Source organism: Scyliorhinus canicula, chromosome 20 (assembly GCF_902713615.1).
Source record: "Scyliorhinus canicula chromosome 20, sScyCan1.1, whole genome shotgun sequence".
In the NCBI taxonomy this organism is placed as follows: domain Eukaryota; kingdom Metazoa; phylum Chordata; class Chondrichthyes; order Carcharhiniformes; family Scyliorhinidae; genus Scyliorhinus; species Scyliorhinus canicula.
The window spans coordinates 72,949,620-72,974,529 of record NC_052165.1 but is presented as its reverse complement, the minus strand read 5'-3'; the positions used below and the strand labels follow the sequence as shown (position 1 = coordinate 72,974,529).

Here is a 24,910-nt window from a genome sequence, read left to right as displayed (position 1 = left end):
AAGGCCCCATGGGCTTCTTGTCGCAAATGGAGGCCTGCCAGGCCCCCGCGAACAAGCAGCACTTAAGCAGCACTTGCTCAGCCAACCCCAGTCAGCTCGCAACAAGGGCACTGAAGACCAGCCCCACAATTCGACGATACGGACCTGGGGTGGCTCCTAGACATGGTGGAGGCCAGGAAGGATGTCCTGTTTCCCCCTAGGGTTCCGGATGGTGATGAGGGGGCGGCGGCTGTAAGCTCTGGGAGTGTGACCGGGATGACTGGCCTCCAGTGCCGTTAAAAAGGGCATTGCCGAGGCGCTGTACAGCATGGCCCAATCACTGAGGAGCATCACCAAGGACGTAGAGACGATGGGGCAGGTATCGGGTAGCTGTCAGGGCTGGCAGAGCCAGATGATGCAGTGGAATCCGGGAATCGAACCAGCTGCCCCTCCATCCCAAGGTAAACCCCATAGACCTATGGGCACCAACCGGGAGGAGAGGGTGCGAGGTGCCAACCGGGACCCGTCGCATGAAATGTGACGGTGGTCACCAGCCCGCCTAGAGTTCCACCCCTCTGATGAGGCTGCATCACATAGCCATCACACGGGACACTCCCCAGGGAGTGTGCACACACATGCATAATTTTCATGTTGTGGTCGCACAGGAGTTGTATGTTCAGGGAGTGGAATCCCTTTCTGTTAACATCGGGCACTCCCAAATGGTCCATGCATGCATGCCATTCACTATCCCCTACACATGTGGCATCCTGGTGGAGAAACCTGCTGTCCGGGCATCCTGTAAGGCTTGGTCCATTGTCAAAGCTGATGTAGTTTCCACCCGGGCAAAGGGGCATCCGTGACCTGTTGGATGCACTTTGGGCTGTGGCCTGCGAGATGCCTCACAGGTCCCCGCTCGAGCCCTGGAATGATCCTGAGGTTTAAAAGTTCAGGGCTGCAGTGGTTTTGACGGCCAGCAGGAGCCGGTATCCTCCTCCTCAATGTGGTGCCATGTCCACGAGGATATGGCACAGGTGCCGCACCGTCTCCTTGTTGAATGGAGTCTCTTGCAACAAGCGCTGTCCGTCATCTGTTCAAACAACCAGCAATGCCTGTACACCTTGGGCCATTACAGGACTACCCCTCTGGGTCCCTCCGTGGCCGGATGGGCTTCAGGGTCCTCACGGGCGAGGGTCTGGCACATGGCCGCCGCCTCGAGCATCTGCAGAGGCTGCTGCTGCCGCCGTCTCTGGAGTCCGGCCATCAGGCCGAGCAGCAGCACCACTAGGGCAAGTTCTGCTGGGTCCAAAATGCCTGCCATAGCATTCAGTATCTGTAAGGCATTGGGAGAGGGTTGTCCCTGGACCAGATACACACAATTCAGCGGTTGGCATGGTGGAGCTATGTGTGGTTGCCCTCCCCCTCCCCGGTTGCCCGCTCCAGGGCCTCTTCCCCCCCCACTTCCCATGGTGACCCTGCTGAGGGTCCCCCACCCCCAGCCGAGGTCCCCCCCCCCCATCTGAGGGTCCCCCACCCGCCGCCGAGCACTGGGGTTGGAAGCCCAGCAGCTGGGCTCTTTGCCTGTGTGTAATGATGGCTCCTCACCTCCTCAGCTCCCGACAGAAATCTTTCCGCCCGGTTCACGTTTTCAAAAGGAGTACTAATTGGTGCCAGCGTGACCACATGCTGTGGAGGCTGCTGAATCATGGGAGGCTATTGGATGTGGGGTCGCTCCCGTTAATTGTATGGAAATAGGGTTGAAGTGGTGATAATTGGTTTCTTGCCACGCTACGGCGAGGACCCGATTTTGTCGAAGGGAGTGGGCTGGTTGCATCGCAACATGGTTGCCACCTGGCATGGTTCTCGTTTTTGGCCTTGCTTCGCTCAAGTGAGAGTGCAACAAGACCAGAGAATTGCACCTATAGTTTCCCAAATGAAGAATCCATCCCATTTGACCGTAGTATGTTGACGCAGTTAATGGGAGGAGCCAAGGGCTGAAACAGTCGGGTGTTAAGTTTAGTTTTGATCCCTCTGTGAACAGACTAGCAACGTCTGAAAACAGTGAGGTAAAGATTTGACTGGGAATGGCACAGGAGCTTTTTGCCAAATGCCTGAAAGTTAAACAGTAGTTTTACATAGGCAAGAATCTGCAAGCTGGTTCCTGCAGGATCTCTCTTTCTCAAAGCAGTTTATCCAAGACATCACAATAAAGCAAGTATTCCGAGATCTGCTAATTGTATATAGAAGTGAATTTTGATCTGAGATAGGTTTTGCTTGAGTGGAGATAAAAGATAGCGGTTAAGATTTAGAGTTTTATTTTATTGTTAAGCATGGTTTAAGGGATAATTGGAAGCTATTTTCTTGTATGATAAATTATTACAATCCATTGTAGTAATAAAGTTTGTTTTAATATACCATATCCTTATTTGTGCGTGGAGTCACTCCTGAAACGAAGTATTCTTTCCTCACTGTCTTACAAATTTAATAAAATATTGGGCTTTCTGCCCGGTATCCTAGCAACTGTTGGGGTCTGGTCCAGGATCGTAATAATGAACTGACAAAACTCAGGGCTATAGATGGTGCTAATTTTCCAGGAAACTTGTGCTGCATCAGTGGAACCATTGTCGTGACACACTGGGCTAGAATACGGTCAATTCCAGCCCCACTTGAACCTGAGCTGCAAAAATTTGATTTTATTTAAAATACCCAAGGTCCCTGGTTGAGCCCAATAAACTACCGTCACCAGGTTTATAACTTTAAAACGCAAGTAACCTTTTATTATGTATGGTATTCTAATTAACTGGACATGAAATGTAACTGCTTATCCACTACCACTTCCCCAACCCCGCACCCAACTCTCCTCTCTATCGGTCTCTCTGTCTCTCTACCTGTGTATATATACATAAATACACACAACAACACTGAGGGGAAAGGGTGGTGGAAAGGAAAAGAAAATACAAATAAAAGGATCAGGATCTTTGGTGCACTGGAATGACTTCCAGTCAATGTTCTTCTGAAGTTCAGGCATTTGTTTTGGTGGTACTTTGTTTTATGCTTGAGATGGTTTTCTCAGGCAAGGTTGTCTACTTTCTCCGCAGACTCAGCATCATTTCAGGTTCACAACAAAGAATGTGCCAGGCACTCACTGCTTTCAATAGAACAAGAGACTAGCTCTTTCACCTCAGCAAGCAAGAGAGAGAGAGAGAGACACTGGTCCTTTCACTTTTAAGGTCTAAACACTTCTGCCCTGTTCTCTGAGAAAGCATCTCGCAGGAACCAATCACTGACCATTGTCAGGCAGAGCACTGTCATTGCCAGTGAACCAATGGAACCAACTCCCTCCAAAGCTGGTTCCCAAGATCCATTCGGTGCCTTGGAGTCTGCCATTTTCTCTCCAAAATACAATACCTGGGAACACAGTGTCCTGGCAAACAGGCTGTTTCACTTTGAGTCTTTTGCTTAAAGGCACATCCCAATTATGGGTCCATGGATCAAAATAATAAAATGAAATAAATGGGAACAAAGGAAATCAAATAGTATGCATCTGTGAGTGTGTGTGTCTATGAACTGACAAAACTCAGAAGTATTGAAGGTGCTAATTCAGGAGGTTTGTGCTGCATTGTTTAAACCTTGCTTGCATTTCCAAGGTTAACGAGTTGGGCAGAGAGCTCAGAGTTACGGCTACTTGGTGTCAAAGGGAGTTATTGGTGAAAGGTTGCAAAATATAACCTCCACAGCGTAGAACAAAATGGTTAATGGAGATCTCATTGAAGGGCAAAAAGTATTGCATGTAATTAGGGTAATATAGAAAAGTTCTCAAAATCTGCAAAGCAAGTTAGGAATGTTAGACAGCCAGGTTTAAATTGAAAGATAGTGTTGGAAAATTCCTTTTAATCAAAGGGTGATGTAATGTTGAAGCTCCCTGCAATGTAAGGCAGCAGGACCAGATACCTGGAGCTACTGAAGTGGAAGGGTGTAATGAGCTTCAGAGACCCAAGTGATTTATTTTTCCTTCATCCTTGACTTTTGCTGGTGTAGCCCATCAGCTGGTGTCAAGGTGCACTTTTCATACATCAGCTGAGGTCCCCGATTACAAAAGACTGGAACATCTAATGTCGACCCATTCAGCAGATTTGAATTGTGAGTTCAACTTTTGTTTTCTGCTTCTTGTTTTTTAGAAATGAACCCTGCCTTGTGGTTTTGCAGTGGGGAAGAACTCTGTTAATTTGATGACGCCTCTCAGATTGTGTGACCTTGAGAGAGAGCACCATTTTTTTGTTTACAAACCACAAGTAGCATTGATATTGGACCCTGTGGTGGTATGATTTGCATAGCTGTCTGCCATTGGTGCAGAACACCGGCTTACCATTGGCCCTGGTCGGTCATGTGCCTCTCGACCGATTGGTTGAGACCAGTCATGTGACGGCTCTCCGATTGGTCGAGAGGCTGAGTTAACCACGCCTCCATACCGAGGTATAAATAGTCAGAACGCCCGGCGGTCGTCCATTTTATTGTTGTCGACCGCAGGGCTAAGTTCTAGCTTATTAAAGCTTAACTTTTGTAAAGCAACTCGTCTCTCGTGCAATTGATGGCTCATCAATTTAATATGCTAGATTTTTGAAGATGGAGTTCCGGATCAAGCCCGAATGCCTCCGCATCAGCCCGTAAACTCCGAACTCTGCAGAACTTTTTCAACATTGGCTGACATGCCTCGAAGGATACCTGCAATCTGCAACCAGCCCCCCACCATGGCACAGAAGCTGCACGTCCTCCACTCCAGTGTGGGTATCGAAGCCTACGCGATAATCAAGGAGGAGAAAGATTACGATGCAGCCATTATTAAAGCCTAACTTTTGTATAGCAACTCGTCTCTCGTGCAATTGATGGCTCATCAGACCCACTCATCTATGAAGGCTTTTGGTACTCATTACTCGTGTTTATTTTTAGGATAATAGGAACTTCTCTCCGTCTGGCGGTGAACTGGTTGCACTTGATCCTGAGTGGCTGAAATGGAAAATGCCTCAATTTTCCAGCACATTGTGACTGAGGTTTCCTTCCTGGCCCATTGCAGTAAGTGCCACAACAAATAATCATGGCCAACTTTAACTTGATGGTGTAGTTTGAACTAGATTAGCGATGTGCTCACACCAGACATTAGAGGAATTGACAAACAAAATGACAGTTCTATCAGCTGCTCCCTCGTATGAATTCAGCTCCACACGGTCTGCAGTCTGCTGCAAACCCTCGCGCCATCAGCCCTTTAAATATATATGGTATGTGCAGTTTAAACTTGTATAGTTAACTTTCGGATTCACAAGCACGCTAGTGTAAGGCGAAGAGTTTTTTGTGATAGCAACACAGGTGTAAGCTGGTGAGTTGCAAAGAGGGAAATGACTATCTGTGTGATCAAATTTGTTGTTAAACCTCTGAATTGTCTCTTGTCTTCCAATAACATCCAGCCCCAATCCAACTGCGCATTCTATACCTATACAATGATGTCCCCCTTGCGTCTCCTCGTGCAGTGGAGGGGTGGGGGGTGGGGGGGCGGTTTATCTTTGGCAGGGCTGGAAGATCATGCCGGTGGGTAGTGCCCGGAAAACCCACCCAATAGGCGGAATTTTCCCTTTTGTTCTTGCCTGTTAGGAGGTCCTGGAGCCCCACCTCGTAAGTGCAGGGCACCCCCTGGCCTGATCCCTGGCACTGCCAGCCTGGCATCCTGTCTAGGTGGCACTGCCAGTGTGTCCATGCCAAGGAGTCAGGCTGGCAGTGCCAAGGTGCCTGGGTGCCAGCGGGAGTGCCAGGGTACCACCCTGCCCAGAGCCCAACCACCCATGGGCCTCTGATGGCCTGGGAAATGCCCCCAGTTGCCAATACGCCTGATTCACGTTTGTGTGGGCCAGTGCTAAACAGCACCATGGCGAGGTCTCCCAGGCGTGGGCGTTCGATCCCGGAGAATCTGGCGCAGACATATTTAAGTGTGTCTAACTGCCCACTTGAATGCGCAAATCTCAATCCCGCCCTCGCGTCGTCTTGCGAGATTTTGTGAGGCATCCTGAGAGTTCAGAATCTCACGAGGGTTAACTGCCTCGTCGGGTTCCGCGTCGGGCATGACGAGACCGATCAATCGGGCCCTTTATATTTATCTACCCTGTCTTTTCCAGTTAACATCTTGAAGACTTTGATCAAATCACCCCTTAACCTTCTGAATTCGAGAAAAGAGACGTAATTTGTAAAATCTCACTTCATAACGTAACCCCTGATGTCCGGGTATCATTCTTGGTGTACTCCCTCTAAGGTCAAAATATCCTTCCTAAGGTGTGGTGCCCAGATCTGGTCACAGTGCTCCAGGTGGCGTCTAACCAGTGTTTTGTAAAGCTCCAGCATAACGTCTGCCTCCTTATACTCCAGTATATTATCCTCGGGCCACTGGAAACGGTTTCTCCATATTTATTCTACGAACATATGAACAAAGAGCAGGAGGAGGCCATTCGGCCTCTCGAGCCTGCTCCGCTATTAAATAAGATCATGGCTGATCTGATAGTAACCTCAAATTTGCATCCCGCCTAGACCCGGAAATCTAACACTCCCTCGCTTGCCACTTCTGCCGTACAAATATCCAAAGGGCGCTATTTAACGGAAATGAAACAGAATCCCGCGTCGAGCACGTTTAGCCGGGTGTTATGAGGAATGCCTCTCCGAGCCTGCTCTTCATCTCATTTCCTGCACAGAGGAGCTCAACTCGCAACCCCCAGACCCTCCCCACGATCCAACTCACCTATAAGGGGGCCATCGAGACTTCCACACCCCAACTAATAAGGGCAGGGCTCCCCAGTCTCAATCCCTGGCATGGTAAAAATGCCACCCGGGCACCTTGGCACTGCCAACGGAACCTGGTAGTGCCCCTGCCAACCGGGCAATTCCACCTGGGAATCCTGGCAATGCCAGGGTGACACCCAGGTGGCACTGCCAGGGTGTCAAGCAGGTAGTGCCCAGGTGGCATCAGTGGTGCCAGGGTACCACTCTGCCAAGAGCCCAGCCATTCATAAGACCATAATATAAAGGAGTAAAATTAGGCCATTCAGCCCATCGAGTCTGCTCCGCCATTCAATCGTGGTTAATATGTTTCTCACCCCCATTCTCCTGCTTACGCCCATAATCCCTGATCCTCCTATTAATCAAGAGCCTATGTATCGCTGTCTTAAAGACACTAAGTGATTTGGCCTCCACAGCCTTCTGTGGAAAAGAGTTCCACAGAATCACCACCCTCTGGCTGAAGACATTCCTCCTCACCTCAGTTTTAAAGGATCATCCCTTTAGTCTGAGGCTGTGCCCTCGGGTTCCAGTTTTTCAGGATTTACCGGGCGCGACGTGGCAGGTGGATTCCGCCCAAAGGCTCTGATTTCACTGCCTTCTCAGGAAGAGAGTTCCAAAGGCGCATGTCCCACTGAGAGAAAGAAATTTACCCCATCTCCATTTCAAATGGCTGGCCCCTTATATTTAAACAATGAGATTCTATCAAACCTTTTGTAGATGAAGGTAGAGCAGTTGATGTCGCATACATGGATTTTAGCAAAGCGTTTGATAAGGTTCCTCATGGTCGGCTTATGAAGGAAGCAAGGAGGTGTGGGATAGAGGGAAATTTGGCCAATTGGATAAGTAACTGGCTATCACATAGAAGACAGAGGGTGGTGGTGGATGCAAAATGTTCAGACTGGAGACCAGTTACCAGCGGTGTACCACAGGGATCAGTGCTGGGTCCTCTGCTATTTGTGATTTTTATCAATGACTTGGAGGAGGGGGCTGAAGGGTGGGTCAGTAAATTTGCTGATGACACCAAGTTTGGTGGAGTAGTGAATGAGGTGGAGGGCTGTTGTAGGCTGCAAAGAGACATTGATAGGATGCAGAGCTGGGCCAAAAAATGGCAGATGGAGTTTAACCCTGATAAGTAAGAGGTGATTCATTTTGGTGGGACAAATTTGAATGCGGATTACAGGGTCAACAGCAAGGTTTTGAGGAATGTGAAGGTACAGAGAGATCTTGGGGTTCATGTCCACAGACCTCTGAAGGTTGCCACTCAAGTGGATAGAGCCGTGAAAAAGGCCTAAAGTGTATTAGCGTTTATTAAGAGTGGGCTTGAGTTTAAGAGCCGCGGGGTTATGCTGCAACTGTACATGACCCTGGTGAGTCATTTGGAGTATTGTGTGCAGATCTGGTCACCTCACTATAGGGAGGATGTGGAAGCATTGGAAAGGGTGCAAAGGAGATTTACCAGGATGCTGCCTGGTTTGCAGGATAGGTCTTGTGAGGAAAGGTTGAGGGATCTAGGGCTTTTCTCTTTGGAACGGAGGAGGATGAGAGGCAACTTAATAGAGGTTTTTAAGATGATGAGGGGAATAGATAGAGTGGACGTTCAGAGACTATTTCCTTGCGTGGATGTGGCTGTTACATAACTATAAGGTTCAGGGTGGGAGATATCGGAGGGATGTCCGAGGTAGGTTCTTTACTCAGAGTGGTTAGGGTGTGGAATGGACTGCCTGCTGTGATAGTGGAGTCGGACACTTTAGGAACTTTCAAGCAGTTATTGGATAGGCACATGGAGCACACCAGTATGACAGGGAGCGGGATAGCTTGATCTTGGTTTCGGACAAAGCTCGGCAAAATATCGAGGTTCCGAAGGGCCTGTTCTGTGCTGTACTGTTCTATGTTCTATGTTCTTTTATTATTTTGAAAAGATGGGAGGAATCTATGTCCTACGTTTTTTGTGTATGGAACGATCTGTCTGGACTGTACGCAGAACAAAACTTTTCACTGTACCTCGGTACAAGTGACAATAAATCCAAATTTAATTTCTTCTGCATCCTCTCTCTGGCCTTGACATCATCCTCAAGTGTGGAGGCCAGAATTGGCTGCAGAGCCCCTGATGTTTTGCAATAATTCCTGCTATTATACCTGTTTACTGAGAAAAACCTGTGGCAACATTGTAAACTAGAGGGTTGTTTAATTTTCCAATCATGGCTAATACAGGGTTGGATTCTCCGACCCCCGCTGGGTCAGAGAATCGCCGGGGGGGGGGGGGGGCGACGTGAATCCCGCCCCTACCGTCTCCCGAAGTCTCCGGCACCAGAGATTCGGCGGGGGCGGGAATCGTGCCGCGCCTGTCCGCGGCCCCCCCCCCCGGCGATTCTCCAGCCCGCGATGGGCCGGTCCCACTGCTGTCATGCCGGTCCCGCCGGCGGGAATCAAAGCACCTACCTTACCGGCGGGACAAGGTGGCGTGAGCGGGCTCCCGGGTCCTGGGGGAGGCGTGGGGTGATCTGGCCCCGGGGGGTGCCCCCACGGTGGCCTGGCCCGCGATCGGGGACCACCGATCGGTGGGCGGGCCTGTGTCGTGGGGGCACACTTTTCCTTCCGCGTTGGCCATAGTCTTCACGATGGCGGACGCAGAAGTGACCCCTCCCCAGCGCATGCGCGGGGATGACGTCAGCAGCCGCTGACACTCCGGCGCATGCACGGACTTCCGCCGGCCGGCGAAGTCTCTTCGGCCCTGGCTGGCGTGGCGCCAAAAGTCTTTCCCGCCGGCCGGTGGGGCGCCAACCACTCTGGCGCGGGCCTAGCCCCTCAAGGTTAGGGCTTGGCCCCTAAAGGTGCGGAGAAACCTTTACCCTACCGCCGGGTAGGGGAGAATCCCGGCCACGGTGTCTACAACCAACTTGGAGTTAAATAATTCATGAAGAGCAGTGCAATCTAGTCCGGGGGTTGTCTGTAAGGTGGGGAGTACGAGCATAGGGGCTGATTACAGTTCGAGCCTGAAACTATTCGTGCCCAGGAATAAATCTATCAAGTTCATAGAATTCCACAATGCAGAAGGAGGCCATTCAGCCCATTGAGTCTGCACTGATCCTCCGAATGAGCACCCTCCCGAGGACCAATCCCCTGTCCTATGCACAAAGTCCCACCTAACCACTTAACCTTTGGACACTTAGGGGCAATTTAGCATGGCCAATCCACCTAACCTGCACACCTTTGGACAGCAGTTGTTTAGACCGGAACGGAAACTGTGTCAAGGATTTAATTTTTGGATATTTTGGGGCACTTTAAGCAGTGGAAGAATTGAACTGTGAATACAAGTGCAAGTATTATAAAAGGGGCAGGAGGGCAAAAGTGGTCTGGGAGTACAGTTACACAAATGAACTAATAAAGACTTGCATTTAAAAAACACCTTTTTAAATTGCTTTTGAAGTGTAGCCACCCATATAATTCAAGAACCATTGATCTAAAGTGTACACCACAAGCTCTCACAAACTGCAAAGTGACAGTGACCAGATAATCTGCTTTCATGGTGTTGATTGAAGGGTAACTATTGGTCTGGACGCTGTGGATAATGACTCTGCTCTTCGAAATACTGCCTGGCATCCTTTGCTTCCACCAGAAGGTCAGACACACCCTCTGTTTAATGTCAACGTCCAAATGTGGTACTTGCAGCACTCCCTCAGTGCTATATTGAGGTCTTAGATTTGATTGCAGTCTTCAAGTCCTGCAGCGGGATTTGAACCCACAACTTCCTGGTCTAGCAGTGAGAGTGCAATCAACTGAATCACAGCTGGCGCACTTCACTGCAAAAAGTAGTGACAGAGGTAATTTTAAAAAACAAAGCAAATATTAGGGATTATTTCTAGAGATAGCATTGAAAAAAGAAGACAAATTAGGGTAAACCTGTACCGAACTTTAAACCATTCTTGGTGGACTGTGTGCAATGCTGGTTACTATATTATTAAAGAAGATGTCAATGGACAGGAGAGGGTAAAGGATTCGGTTTGAAAGATGATACGTGGGCCGGGATTCTCCGAAATTCCAGTCAAGTGTTGACGCTTGTATCAAAACCGGTGTGAGCGACGCCAGCGTCAACGGGCCTCCAGGCCCAGTCATTCTCTTCCCCGGGGGCTAGAACGGCGCCGGAGTGCTGTGCGCTGCTCCGGCACCGAAAGTCATCCCTACATGGCCGGCGCAAGTCTGCGCATGCGTGCCACGGTCGTCTCCGCGCCGGCCCTGGGGCAACATGGCAGAGCCCTACAGGGGTCCGGCCTGAGGTTGGCTCTCTCCCCCCCCCCCCCCCCCCCCCCCAAACCAGGACGCCCCCCTGGTTCACCTGAAGAAGGAGCAGTGCTCCGAAAGCTGGTGTTGAAACAAACATGTTGGACTTTAACCTGGTGTTGTAAGACTTCTTACTGTGCTCACCCCAGTCCAACGCCGCCATCACCACATCTTCTGCACCATGTCAGCGATCTTGCATGTGGACTTGGAGCCGAATCCCCTGGGAGCTATTTTCGGTTGTCGGACTTGCCGAAGTTGCAGACGGGAGCTGTGGCAAATGATGGCCTTCGCCATCGCTGATCCCTCGCAGGCGGGTCCTATTGGGGTGGAGGTCAGCTTCTCCACCCTCTGCCTCGGTGCGGCTGGGGGATGGTTGAGGGGTTCCACAAGAGAGGGGGGATGTTTATATTACAGTTTGAAGAGTTAGTTGTCGCTAATGGGTAGGAGGGAGCTGGGTGGGTTTGTGGGGTTGCTTTGGGGTTATTTCATTTGTAAATGTTGTGTTGTGTGATTGTTAAAATTTGAATTAAAATATTTCAAAGATGACTGACACCACCAAATAACCCCCTCACCACCTGACTGCACCCACTTCCCCTCCGAGCCTCCCTGCTAGCCCCCGCTACACCCGACCATATAACTTCCCGCCCTCCCCCACCCTTGACTACTTCCCAACCAATCCACCCACTTCACTCACCTATCCAGCTGCCCACTTAATCCACCTACCTACCTACCCACGCACCCATTCACTCCGACATTCATTCACTAACACACAAGAAGCTTGGGGATCTTCAAACGCTTACTAGCTACTGTTGTAAAAAAGGTGTGTGGTTTCTGTACGGATTCTCGTCGCTGCTTTCTGTGAGAATTCTGCAGCATCCCCCATCGAAGGTCGTAGCCTTTTCAGTGCCAGGTAAGTGGGTAGTTTTCTGTCTGATCGGAGTTGGATGCAAGGAATCTGAATCTGACCAGAGCTTTTGGGCCACTCTTTCCTCTTTGTGAAATGCGTAATTCGAGGCCACCAATGCAGAATAGTCATCAGAAAATCCAAAAGTGAATTCCGAAAAATACCTTTAACCAGAGAGGGGTGAGAGTGTGGAACTGCCTACCGTGAGTAGTTCAGGAACATGCAACTAGACGCATTTAAAGGGCTGAAGGTTAAGCATATGAGTGATAGAGGAATGGAGTGTTAGGGGCCTCACGGTAGCATGGTGGTTAGCATCAATGCTTCACAGCTCCAGTGGTCCCAGGTTCGATTCCCGGCTGGGTCATTGTCTGTGTGGAGTCTGCACGTCCTCCCCGTTTGTGCGTGGGTTTCCTCCGGGTGCTCCGGTTTCCTCCCACAGTCCAAAGATGTGCGGGTTAGGTGGATTGGCCATGATAAATTGCCCGTAGTGTAAGGTTAATGGGAGGATTGTTGGGTTACCGGGTATACGGGTTACGTGGGTTTAAGTAGGGTGATCATTGCTCGGCACAACATCGAGGGCCGAAGGGCCTGTTCTGTGCTGTACTGTTCTATGTTCTATGTTATGCTGATGAGGAAGGATAGAGGCACTGGCGCACAATCACTGGCAGTGATTAGTATGGCCTGAACTGTTCATGTGATTCTGAATATGCGTGTTTCATATTGAATCGGTCACTTGAAAGTGCAGTGACTTTTGTCATGCAGGCAAATGTGGAAGCCATCTGTTGAGAGCAAAGTTCCTCGAACTACCATGAATTGAATGACCAGTTTTGCTGCTTTTGATGATTTAGGGAGGAGTGCACTCAAAAGATGTCTTTGCACTACTTTGTGGAGTGGACTGGCCCCTTCAGCCGAACACTGGCGTGGGCATATGGGGCACTTCCCTCTGCATGTCCAGCCACAGGATGGCACAAGCAGCATTGGCTCAAACTATATTGGTGAACATGATGTGGAGATGCCGGCGTTGGACTGGGGTGAGCACAGTAAAACGTCTTACAACACCAGGTTAAAGTCCAACAGGTTTGTTTCAAACACTAGCTTTCGGAACACTGCTCCTTCCTCAGGTGCTCCGAAAGCTAATGTTTGAAACAAACCTGTTGGACTTTAACCTGGTGTTTTAAGACTTCTTGCTATATTGGTGAAGCGCTTGAACAAAGGACCTTGGAACATTTGAAGTTGCTACCAATGAGTGGTTAATATGTGCTGTTGGGATTGGTTGCCCCTGGGAGTCCTATTGTGTTTTGAAGCTTGGACTCATTTGAAATCCATGAAAGCAGCCATCAGTGTTTGGCGATATTTGGCCTCCATTCTGCTGCATAGACCATTGCTACCAATGGGACAACCGCTAGCTAGATAATAGGCTTTATTCGCTTCAGAACAGGCTGATTTTCCATGGTGTTGTTGAATGAATTGGTGAATAGCCTGTTTATGCTGTTGAATGGAATGAGCTCCGAAATAAATTTAGTTCAGCCAGTTAAGCCAAGGGGCTTTCATAAATTTAAAAACAATGACTTAAATCTGGGTCCTTTGGTTAATGACTCTCCAGCCATTGGAAACACTTTCTCCTTATTTTCTCTCTTTAAAACCCTTCATAATTTTGACCGGCAAGCGGACAACGTCACTCCTCGAGACTCTCCCCATAACTGAAATGGTGCCGCCCTTGTGCCAGTCTGGTAAATCTCCTCTTTGCACTCTTCAACATTCCTCCTGAAGTGGCCCAGAATCAGACACAGTACTCCAGCTGGTGCCTCGCCACTGATTTGTAAAGGATTAGCATAGCGTCCTTGCTTTTGTGTTTTCGCTTTATAAATAGAGGCATAAAGAATCTCTGTTTATTTTTGTGAACAGACTTTTCAACTTGTCCTACCACCTTCAAAGGATTGAGCATGCGATCCCCTAGGTTCCTTTGTTCTCTCTTTTAAAATTGTATTGTTTAGTCGATGATCTTTTTCTACACTCTAATCAAAATGCATCACTTCAAATCTCTGTATTAAATGTAATCTGTAGTGTTCCTGTCTATCACACTGGTCTGTCTATTAAACTTTCTTAATCATGTGAACAGCTGACAGAATGGTTCAATACGACATTTGACAACTTTAGTCAAAGTCAGTGTCCTAGCAACGCGTTTTTTTTTCTTGTTTTGTATTCATGCCTGGCTGCTTTGAAACGCAGCCCATTTTAGTTGCCATGGGATCCTCTGCGAAGACATTGAATGAGAATTCCACTTCTCGATTGCAATCTAAAAATATAATTTCTAACTGTTAACCTGGCCTGGATTAAAAATGGGTCAACATGAAAAGAGCCATTAGGAGGGGATGTCATCTAACGGTTACAGGAATGTTGGCCTGTTCAGCATCTGCATATTTTTCATTTATGTTACTCTTCCAGGATTACATGAGTGACCCGGTGTATAAATGTTAGATTTCATATCCCTTCAACAGTGTTTTATTTATTTTAGGGCTGCGAAGAATGTACAAAATTGGTGTGTATTGTATTCTTTGTAGCTGGTTCATTAATGGTTTTAAAAGGCTGGGTTAGGATGTGTCTATATCTGCTGCAGTAATATTTAAAAGAAAATTCTGGTTTAAAAGAAAGACAGACACTGTGGCTGCAGGAGGTAATTAAGATGTCGTAAAAAGTAAGATCATCATTCATTCCAACCAAGTATATTGTTTACTTAAATAGGGCTAATGGAATTTTGTTTATAGAAAGAAGCTTCCCTGGGGTTTAGCTAATGGAGGGTTTAGCTCAGGTTGTGGTTAACCTGAGTAAGATGGTCAAAGCCCTGTTAGTGCGATAGAGGATATAATTGATGAGAGGAGCCAGAGCTTAAGCAGTCAGGTTCTGAGTTCAATCAGATTACATTTGGCTGTGAACAGAACAGCAGCTTCTGCACAAGGCTGTCAGGTTGAGCAGTGGTCTGACACAAACAAGAATCTGCAGGCTGTTTCCTGACAGAAGCAAATGTCTCTCTCTCTTTCTCCCTCTAAGCAGTCCTTGAAAGGAATTCTTTATCCTGAGGCTCACAAGTACTCCTGGGTTTGCTAACTTTATTTAAAAGTGGGGTTTGACCTGTGATGGATTTTGCTTGATTGGAGATAAAGGATGTACCAGTTAGGGGTTAGTGTTTCATGTTATTGATAAGAATTGTTTAAATGTTAAATATAAGCTATTGTTTCAATACGCCATATCCCTATTTGCATGTGGAGTCACTCCTGGAGTGAAGTATCCTTTCCTCACAGCTTAAAAAAAAATTGGGGTTTCTTTCGGCATCCAAGCAAATCTTGGGGTCTGGTCCGGCATCATAATAGTGCCACACAAATTGGGGTTGTACAGAGCAACGTACTCACCGAGGGCTTGAAGAGTATAATAAAAGAAGTCTAAGCTTTTTAAAATAGAGAACCTCAGCCCAGTTGCCACATGGTTCCAAGTTGATCTTTTTAATTTCAGGCATTTTACCTGCAAATGAAACTGAGCCAGCACGTAGTCTTGCCATTGTGTTGTGTTCTGCTGTTCTGCGAGGTGATAGCAGACCTGCTGGACATCCTTCACGGACTGTCGCACGGACTGCTAATTACTGGTGCTGAGGTGACAACTAACCCAACTGTAGCTGTAAGAAGGTGTTGAAACAAAATGGTGAAGGGTTAGCTCAATATCTCACTTACATATCTCAATCTCCCATTTCTGCCGTGACTTGAGATTCCACTGGGAGGAACTGTCATCATTCCCTCTGAGAATGATGCTCTTTCCATGGGCCGGTGCAGACTCGATGGGCCGAATGGCGTTCTTCTGCACTGTAAATTATATGATTCTTTGAATGATCAGCTCTGCCATATTAGGAGCTGACTGTTTAGTCTCGAACAAAATGGGACACGACTGCTCTAAGCTTTAGCCAAGTGGTCAACTCCATTTCAATATGAGGAGAACATTCGCAATTCAGTCTGATCAGCTGGATGTTACTTCTTGTGCTGAACGTCACTAATAACATGCACAGCTATTGAAAGTGAATGTAGCGTAGTAGTTATCTTCCTGTTTTATAAGCAATGGCTCGGGTTTGATTTTCTGCTCTTATTGATGTTCTGGATCTAAATCCTATTGAAAAATAACACACATCATTTTAGTTCTACAACCCAGTTCCACATAGGTGGTCACAAATCCTGTTAATTTTTGATTTCCGTTGCTGAATAAATCCTTTGGCTGCTTACAATGTCAGATTACTCCTGCTATTGTAACCCGATAGGACTCACTTTCTCTTTTGACATTTGAACATTTATCAAATATTTCCTGCACAGTATTGGATTTCTAAAATGCTATGAATTGGAATGGTTGTCACCTTCTGTTTAATTAGCTGGGTGCTTGTTTAATGTAATTGTCTCCATTAAAGGACCCTTTTTTAAATGTGGATTGGTTATTAAATTCATTCGCATCTTCTTAACAGGAAATCTTGCTGGATGTAAAGGGGAGGTGCTGTCACCATTTTGATCCTATTAGCCGTAAGTATGCTGTAAATGTTAACATGGTATCTGGAGGCCAGAGCTCTGATAGGCTTCTAAATTAATGTGGGGGAGAGTTGAGGCGGGACAAACACACCAATTCCATTGGGCACCTCAAACCTGCTGGATTCTACAGTGTGCTCTGACACACTCTTCTCGCACCAAAGTTGTCTGATGTGGGGCTTGAACCTATGACCATCTGATTTCTTAGAACCTAGGCTGGAATTCCAAATAAGAACATAATAACTAGGAACAGGAGTAGGCCATCTGGCCCTTCGAGCCTGCTCCGCCATTCAATGAGATCATGGCTGATCTTTTGTGGATTCAGCACTTTCCGCCCAACCACCTTTATTCTTTTATTCTTCAAAAAACTATCTATCTTTATCTTGAAAACATTTAATTAAGGAGCCTCAACTGCTTCACTTGGCAGGGAATTTCATAGATTCACTACCCTTTGGGTGAAGAAATTCCTCCTAAACAGCCCTAAATCTACTTCCCCTTATTTTGAGGCTATGCCCCCTAGTTCTGCCTTCACCCGCCAGTGGAAACAACTTGCTCGCATCTATCCTATCTATTCCCTTCATACTTTTATATTTTTCCATAAGATCCCCCCCCCCCCCGCATCCTTCTAAATTCCAACGAGTACAGTCCCAGTCTACTCAACCTCTCCTCTTAATTCAACCCTCTCAACTCTGGGATTAACCAAGTGAATCTCCTCTGCACACCCTCTAGCACCAATACGTCCTTTCTCAGGTAAGGAGACCAAAACTGAACGCAATACTCCACATGTGGCCTCACTAACACCTTATACAATTGCAGCATAACCTCCCTCGTCTTAAACTCCATCCCTCTCGCAATGAAGGACAAAACTCCATTCGCCTTCGCCTGTAAACCAACTTTTTGTGACTCATGCACTAGGACACCCAGGTCCCTCTGCACAGTAGCATGTTTTACTATTTGATCATTTAAATAATAATCCACATGATCACTCCCCATGACTACTACATCTCCACTCTGCAATATCGGGCAAGTCGATTTAAGGTTGACAATAGCCAATTAATGCTGGCTTTGAATCAGCTTTAATCTGCATATAAACCGATGGAGTTTGCAGTTGACAATCACTTCTGAAAATCTTTAGAATTATAGAACAGAATGATAATCTTTATTATTGTCACAAGTAGGCTTACATTCACACTGCAATGAAGTTACTGTGAAAATCCCCTAATCGCCACACTAGGGTGGATTCAGAATGTCCAATTCACCTAACAAACACGTCTTTTGGGACTTGTGGGAGGAAACCGGAGCACCCGGAGGAAATCCACGCAGACACGGGGAGAATGTGCAGACTCCGCGCAGACAGTGATCCAAGCCAGGAATCAAACCCGGGACCCTGGCGCTGTGAAGCAACAGTGCTAACGACTGTGCTACCGTGCCACCCTACTTTCTCAGCTCTGACGTTTGGAAAATCAATCAATTGCCTCTTTAAGATTTTAAATGCCTTCATAGAATCACTACAGTGCAGAAGGAGGGCATTTGGCCCATCGAGTCAGCACCGAACCTTTGAAAGAGCAGCCTACCGAGGCCCACTCCCCGTAACGCTACCTAACTGTCGGACACTAAGGGGCAATTTCACATGGCCAATCCATCTAACCTGCACATTTTAGGATCGTGGGAGGAAACCGGAGCACCCAGGGAAAACCCATGCAGACACGTGGAGAACATACAAACTCCACACAGACAGTCACCCAAGGTCGCAATTGAACCCGGGTCCCTGGTGCTGTGAGGCAGCCCATTGTGCCATCCCATGCACCATGGTTTCTGACTTTCGTGCATACATAATTTGTACAGAGGACTATTATTGGTTGAGTTTCTCCCTGGGCTGGGTTATGGTTACCAACTGGATGATGCTGCATTCCCAAACACGAGCTCGATGACTAGCTTACTCTTGGTGCTATTGGCACAAGGCCAACAGGTCGCCTCCTTTTGTGATACAAGGTCATCTGCAACCTCCAGTTAACTGGGATCAGCGTTGATCCATGGGAAGTCCTCGCCGCTAACCGGAGTGCCTGGAGACAACCAACCAGGAAGGGCTCGGAAAAAGCAGATGACAAAAGAAACGGCAGAGAGCCAAAAGATCAGTCGCCCTTGAGCAGCACAATTCAGCTGGGGGCGGGTTGGCCACTCCCAAATCTGCCACATCAGACAGCCTAGCCCTGGGTGCAATCCCTCATCTGCTGAGACAGACCGGTGTCCATTGACACTCCTGTTTCTCTGAGGTTCCTGCCAACCTTCTGAAGCTTTGGCAGGAAACTGGGGAATCCCTCTGGGGAGGTGGTAGCGTGGTGGTATTGTCACTAGACTAGTAAACCAGAGACCCGGCGTAATGCTTTGGGGACCCAGGTTCAATTCCTGCCACTGCAGATGGTGAAATTTGAATTCAATAAAAATCTGGACTTAAAAGTCTAATGAAACCATTGTCGATTGTCATAAAAAACCCATCTGGTTCACTGATATCCTTTAGGGAAGGAAATCTGTCGTCCTTACCCGGTCTGGCCTACATCTGACTCCAGACCCACAGCAATGTGGTTGACTCTTAACTGTCCGCTCAAGGGCAATTAGGGATGGGCAATAAATGCTGGCACAGCCTGCCACATCCATGTCCCATGAATGAATAAAAAACAAAGTTCCACCTCTCAAACTTACCCCTCACGTGGAACTGGGTCTGGATTACCTGAGGGTTGAAGGTTTCTGCCTCTGCCACAGTGCAATTAACTTTACAGTACATCCTTCCACACCAGTTCACAAGTAATACAGTCGAACACCTTTGGGGACCTTAATTGCAGGTTTGAACTAGCCCACTTCTGTACCTGTAGGTCTTGTCAATCCCTCTTGGCTCTATGTAATGACTAGTTAATTGGAGTTTTCCTTCAATGCAACCAAGTATAAGAGGGATTTTCAGGTTGGCTGCCTTGCTTTCTTGACATTTTTAATTTAGTTCCCATTGTAGCAGATTATGGATGTGGGTATACTATGTCATCTTTGATCTGTGTACTCGTACCCACTCAATATTACAAACCGTGTGTTATTATACTTTAGAGTCTAAGTCAACAGAAAAGCTTCATTCTTGAATCACGATAGTTCAGGGGCGTTGCTGTAAAGCACTGTGTGTCCGATCTCTAGTCTGTGTGCCGGCCGACTGCTGTTGTGCAGATATAGGCTCCTTTGTACTGTGGGGATAACAACTTTGGGGATTTCTTTTTGAAATTGTACTCTGCACCTGCTGCTTCCAGGCATTTTGGTGCTCCTTTCTTGCCTCTCTCTGCTCCTTTTCCATAGCGAATGTGTCTGCCACAACAGCTCGCAGCCTCACCCCAGATGCTTAGCCAACCTTATTTTGGTCTCCTTAACACCAACCCTGCTGATCAAAGCTAATGGCAGTTTTTGAAGCAATATTGCAGTTGCACCAGATTTGAGAACATGATGTGCTCTGGATGGCTTCTGACTGACTGGAAGATCTTTCTCCTGAGATTACAGAAAATCTCTATTGAGTGAAGCCAGATGACATGAAGCTTCTCTTGTAGGCTTAACTAGTTCCTTGGTGACTGCTGTCTCTGTCCCTCCGAATCGTTCCTGGATCAACCCCCAGCCCAAAATTGTAGATCCCTTGACTCTACAGGGACTTAACAGTACTCTTGTGTACAAACTGCAAATTGCAAAAGCTTCTTGTGGCGTGGGTGTGCTGATGTTGAGCCAGTGGGCCACCAACAGCATTGGTTAGAGACTGAGTAATGTTTGACAATCTGAAATTGACCCCAAGCTTCAGAGTGTGTCCTGCATCAGCACGACAGAGGCTAAAAGCGGATTCCCTACTGTGCCAATGGGAATGTTCTATTTTCTATCCTGGTCTTCCTGCTGGTCCCGTGGAGTGGAATTTCTCACTTAATTTCACCGTGACAAACTGTGGATATAAATGCCATAGACATAAATACAGCACATGGCTAAAACATTTGGATTTCTTAAACCGAGGAACCCAAAGCTTATATACGTACTGTTTAGATCGAGGTGATAAAAGTGAATGTTGGATGGACTTGGGTAGAACGTGTGACATTGCTCCAAGTTTTGATGATTACAAGGTACACGTTAAAGGTGAGAGTGGAAAGTGATATGCCGGGAATGTTTCAAGATATGCTAATGATTAACAAAACGTGGCACAATTGGGGGACAACGTGTGAAAACCTTGAAAAGGCTAAGAATGAAAGGACTAATCAGGCAAATCTGTTGGAAAAAGAAACCCCATCATGCAAATGTTACAAAATTGTTCAAAACATTGGGGAGCAGGATAATCCTCATAATTACAGGCCAACCATGCTAATATCATTGACGGGAAATTGCTGTCTCAAGACTATTGTCAAAGACAAAATTAATTCTCACTTGCAGGAGCATGGAGAACATCCAACACAGATTTGATAATCGTGTACAATGAGCCCGATTGCATTTATTTTCTCTATTCTTTCACAGGATGTGGGCGTCACTGACTAGGCTATCATTTGTTGCCCATCCCTAATTGTCCTTGAACTGAGTGGCTTGAGAGGCCATTTTGAGGCAGCTAGGAGTCACCCACATTGCTGTGGGTCTGGAATCTCACGTAGGCCAGACCGGGTAAGGACAGCAGATTTCCTTCCTTAAAGAGACATTAGTGAACCAGATGAGTTTTAGAAAAAGAACTATCAATAATAGTTTCACGATCACCATTACTGAGACGAGCTTTCCATTCCGGATTTATTAACTGAATTCACATTCCACCAGATGCCACAGTGCTGAATTGGACCCACATCCTGGGCTGGGCCTCTGTCGACATGACCACCAGGCTACCGTCTAAAGTAAGGGCGGTTGTTGAAGGGAATGCAGTAGGGTTTGTGTATATGGACTTTGAAAAGGCATTTGAGTTGATAATAATAGACCTATTCATAAAATAGAGGCACATGTTATTAAACGGGTGGTGAAATCTGTTTGACAAGTCAGTAAGAGCCAATGCGTAGTGTTTTTTCTAACTGGAGGAACATGCAGTGGTCAATATTTTGACCAATACCTGAACTTCAAAAATAGTGAGTGTGAAGGATAGAAATTGATTTCAAAAGGCCATAGACAGACTGGTGAAATGGGCAGGCTGGTGGTACATACAGGTTAAAGCAGGAGAGTGGGAAGTGATGCAAAAACAGAAAATGCTGGACAATCTCAGCAGGTCTGACAGCATCTGTGGAGGGAGAACGCTTCGACTCTCGATGACTCTTTGCCCAAAGAGTCCAAAGAGGACACAGAGTCGCCCAGACTCGAAACGTTAGCTCCCTTCTCTTTCCACAGATGCTGTCAGACCTACTGCGATTGTGCAGCATTTTCTGTTTTTGTTTCAGATTCCACCCACCTGCAGTAATTTGTGTATCCCCCTGGGCAGCACGCAAAAGGAAGGAATAATAATCGCTTATTGTCACAAGTAGGCTTCAATGAAGTTACTGTGAAAAGACCCTAGTCACCACATTCCGGCGCCTGTTCGAGGAGGCTGGTACGGAAATTGAACCCCCGCTGCTGCTTTATTCTGCATTACAAGCTAGCTGTTTAGCCCACTGTGCTAAATGGGTAGGCACCCATTTAGTGATCAAGGAAGGAATGCAAGGGTACAGAGTAGGTTTACCGGGGACGTCAGTGCAAGAATGGAGATCATTCGAGTGTTGTATTAGGAGATGGCACTCCACAGTATTGTCCCCTGTAGACAACATTCCGGTATGCCTGAAAGATGATGGACTTAGTCCATGAAAGCTACTGGAGGATCAAAACAATTATCATGCAACCAATCCTGTTAAAACCTTATGGTTGGGCAGTATGGTGGCGCAGTGGATAGCACGGCTGCCTCACGGCACTGAGGACCCGGGTTCGATCCTGGCTCCGGGTCACTGTCCATGTGGAGTTTGCACATTCTCCTCGTGTCTGTGGTGGGTTCCACCCCCACAACCCAATAAGGTAGGTGAATTGGCCACGCTAAATTGCCCCTTAATTGGAAAAAAAAAAGAATTGGGTACTCTACATTTATTTAAAGATATAAAACCTTCGGGTTCAAACCGAGAGATTTGTTAGCTTTCAGCCCAATTATTTCAGCAGTACTTTTTCTTTACAGATATTCCTTTAAGTTCCTGACACTAATTAGTTCCCCACAATTTCTGGTTTGTTCTTTGTATCCTCGACTGTGATATAAAATATTTACTGAACAGTTTTATTATTTTCTTATTCCCCATGATAGTACAGCTGCCTCCAAGGCGATCACATTTCCTTTCACATAACTTGTAAAAGCTCTTACAATCTGTTGTTATACTTCTTGCTGGTTTGCTCATTCTGATTTTTCCCTTTTTTGTTAAATCCATATCTTGTTGACTTTAAAACCCTCCAAATCCTCAGGCTTGCGACTCTTTCTGGCACCATTGCAAGCCTTTCTTCGATCTAATAGAATTCCTATTTTCTCTAGTTAGTCATGGCTGTACCACGTGCCATTCATTCCAATTCCTCAATAATTGTTTTTTTTTAAATGTAAGACGCTAGTGTTGACTTCACCACATAATTCTCAAACTTACTGCAAACTTCTGTCATTATGATCACTCTTCCCCACAGGATTCTTGACTATAAATTTACTAATTACATTACAGAATACTAGATCTAAAATAGCTTATTCCTTAGTTGATGGAGGAATTGCAATCACGTCCAGAGCATGTGACACCGTGTTCGGGGCATGTGACCTGCTCTCTGCCGTCACTTCAGGTAGGAAGACTGCATTGAATGAAAAGAAAATCTTCTCCTGGGTCAGGGCGCTGACGTCAGGAGGAGGCAGTGTTTCTCTCTGGGCTCCAGCCATGCGCACTGATGAGCAGGCATGCATGCGCAGCGCGGCTGCATTCTGAAAGCCAGTCACAACCGGCTACTGCGGCCGTTGCGCAATAATTCCCGTGATCGGGAATGCCGCGATGGATGATTCCGCGACCCTCCTGACACCCGCCCGTGACCCACCGTGGGTTGCGGCCCTGACATTGAAAATGACTGCTCTAGAAAACTGGCTCAAATGCTTTCCATGATCCTGTCCTCTAAACTACTTTTGCCAATTTTGTCTGCCCAGTCTTTATTAAGATTAAGGTTGCATAGTATCATTGCAGGACTTTTGTCACATGCTTCTCTAATTCCTTGGTTGATATCCTGTCCAATGCATGAATACTGTTAGGGTCCTAATAATTGCCCCACCAGTGACTGCTTTGTTAGTCTTTATCTCAACTCAGCAGGTTTTGCATCTGATTTTCTGAGCTAAAGTCCTTTCTCCCTACTACCTTTATCTTATTCCTTGTTATTATGGCTGCCCCTTACCTACTTTTCCATTTTGCATCTCTTTTACATACCCTGGAATATTAGTTCCCAAATACTGCAACTGTCTGCTTCCCAGACCTCTGTTTTTCAAACCTCTTTGCCCGGGGCCTCTTTTTACCAACTGGCCGTCCTTTGGGACCCATGCCGGCCTACATTCTCGATCTTCGTGACCCACGCCCCCTGAACTTCGCGTCCTTCCATTTTCACTTATCTTTAATGTGACGGGTGAGCCTGCTTGGTCCTCACAATCTTACTTGCTTTGTTATTCAACGTTACATTTTCTACAATGACTTAAGATCTCACCGTATCCATTGAAAAAAATAGCGGTTTGTCCTTGAACTCGCCATGCCTAGTTTTCAAATGTCTTTGAAGTTTTGAGGGTTTTAAACTTTCATTTTCCAGTGCTTCCCTGCATATAACACACATGAACATTGAATCATGGTTTGCAGGGGAACAATTAATAACCCACACCTCAAGTATTCACTTTATGCTGCCATATTCCTGTTCTCAGCTTCTTAATGGTTGGTTGACCAGTGTGCTGACGTCAGGAGGAGGCGTTCTGCCCTGCTGGTCTCCGCGCACTGCATTCTGAAACCCACAGGTCGCGACCCTGGGTTTAAAAATGACTCTACTAGATCGAACACGTTTGGCTCTCCTTTTACTGTGAATTCACCTATCTTCTTTTGAATACTTTGCATATTTGGATATGATACATTTAATTCTCACTTTTGTCTATTTTTCTTTAGATGTTGCCGTAGTCTATTATCTTATTAAGCTCTCTGTCCCTTCCTGATGCACTCTGAATGGTTCTATCCAAGATGCTATGGTGCAGAGACTGGACTTTACTCTTCAGACTTAGAAAGTTACTGGTAAAAAGGGGCCCCGGGCAAAAAAGTTTGAAAAACACTGATCTAGGAAGCAGACAGTTGCAGGGTGACAGTATTTGGGAACTAATATTCCAGGGTATGTAAAAGAACCATCCCTGTCCTTT

General features: G+C 46.7%; 1 protein-coding gene across 9 annotated transcripts in view; it reads left to right on the top strand.

The window, feature by feature from the left end:
* cntn1b (contactin 1b) overlaps positions 1–24,910 on the top strand; it is a 903,199-nt gene that overhangs the window by 41,384 nt on the left and 836,905 nt on the right. For 3 of the 9 annotated variants that reach the window (XM_038780272.1, XM_038780270.1, XM_038780268.1), the window contains exon 2: positions 16,467–16,521. The exons of the other annotated variants lie outside the window; for them this stretch is intronic. The gene's annotated coding sequence lies outside the window, so the exon portion shown is untranslated. The remainder of the gene's footprint in view (positions 1–16,466; positions 16,522–24,910) is intronic. 9 annotated transcript variants of the gene reach the window in all.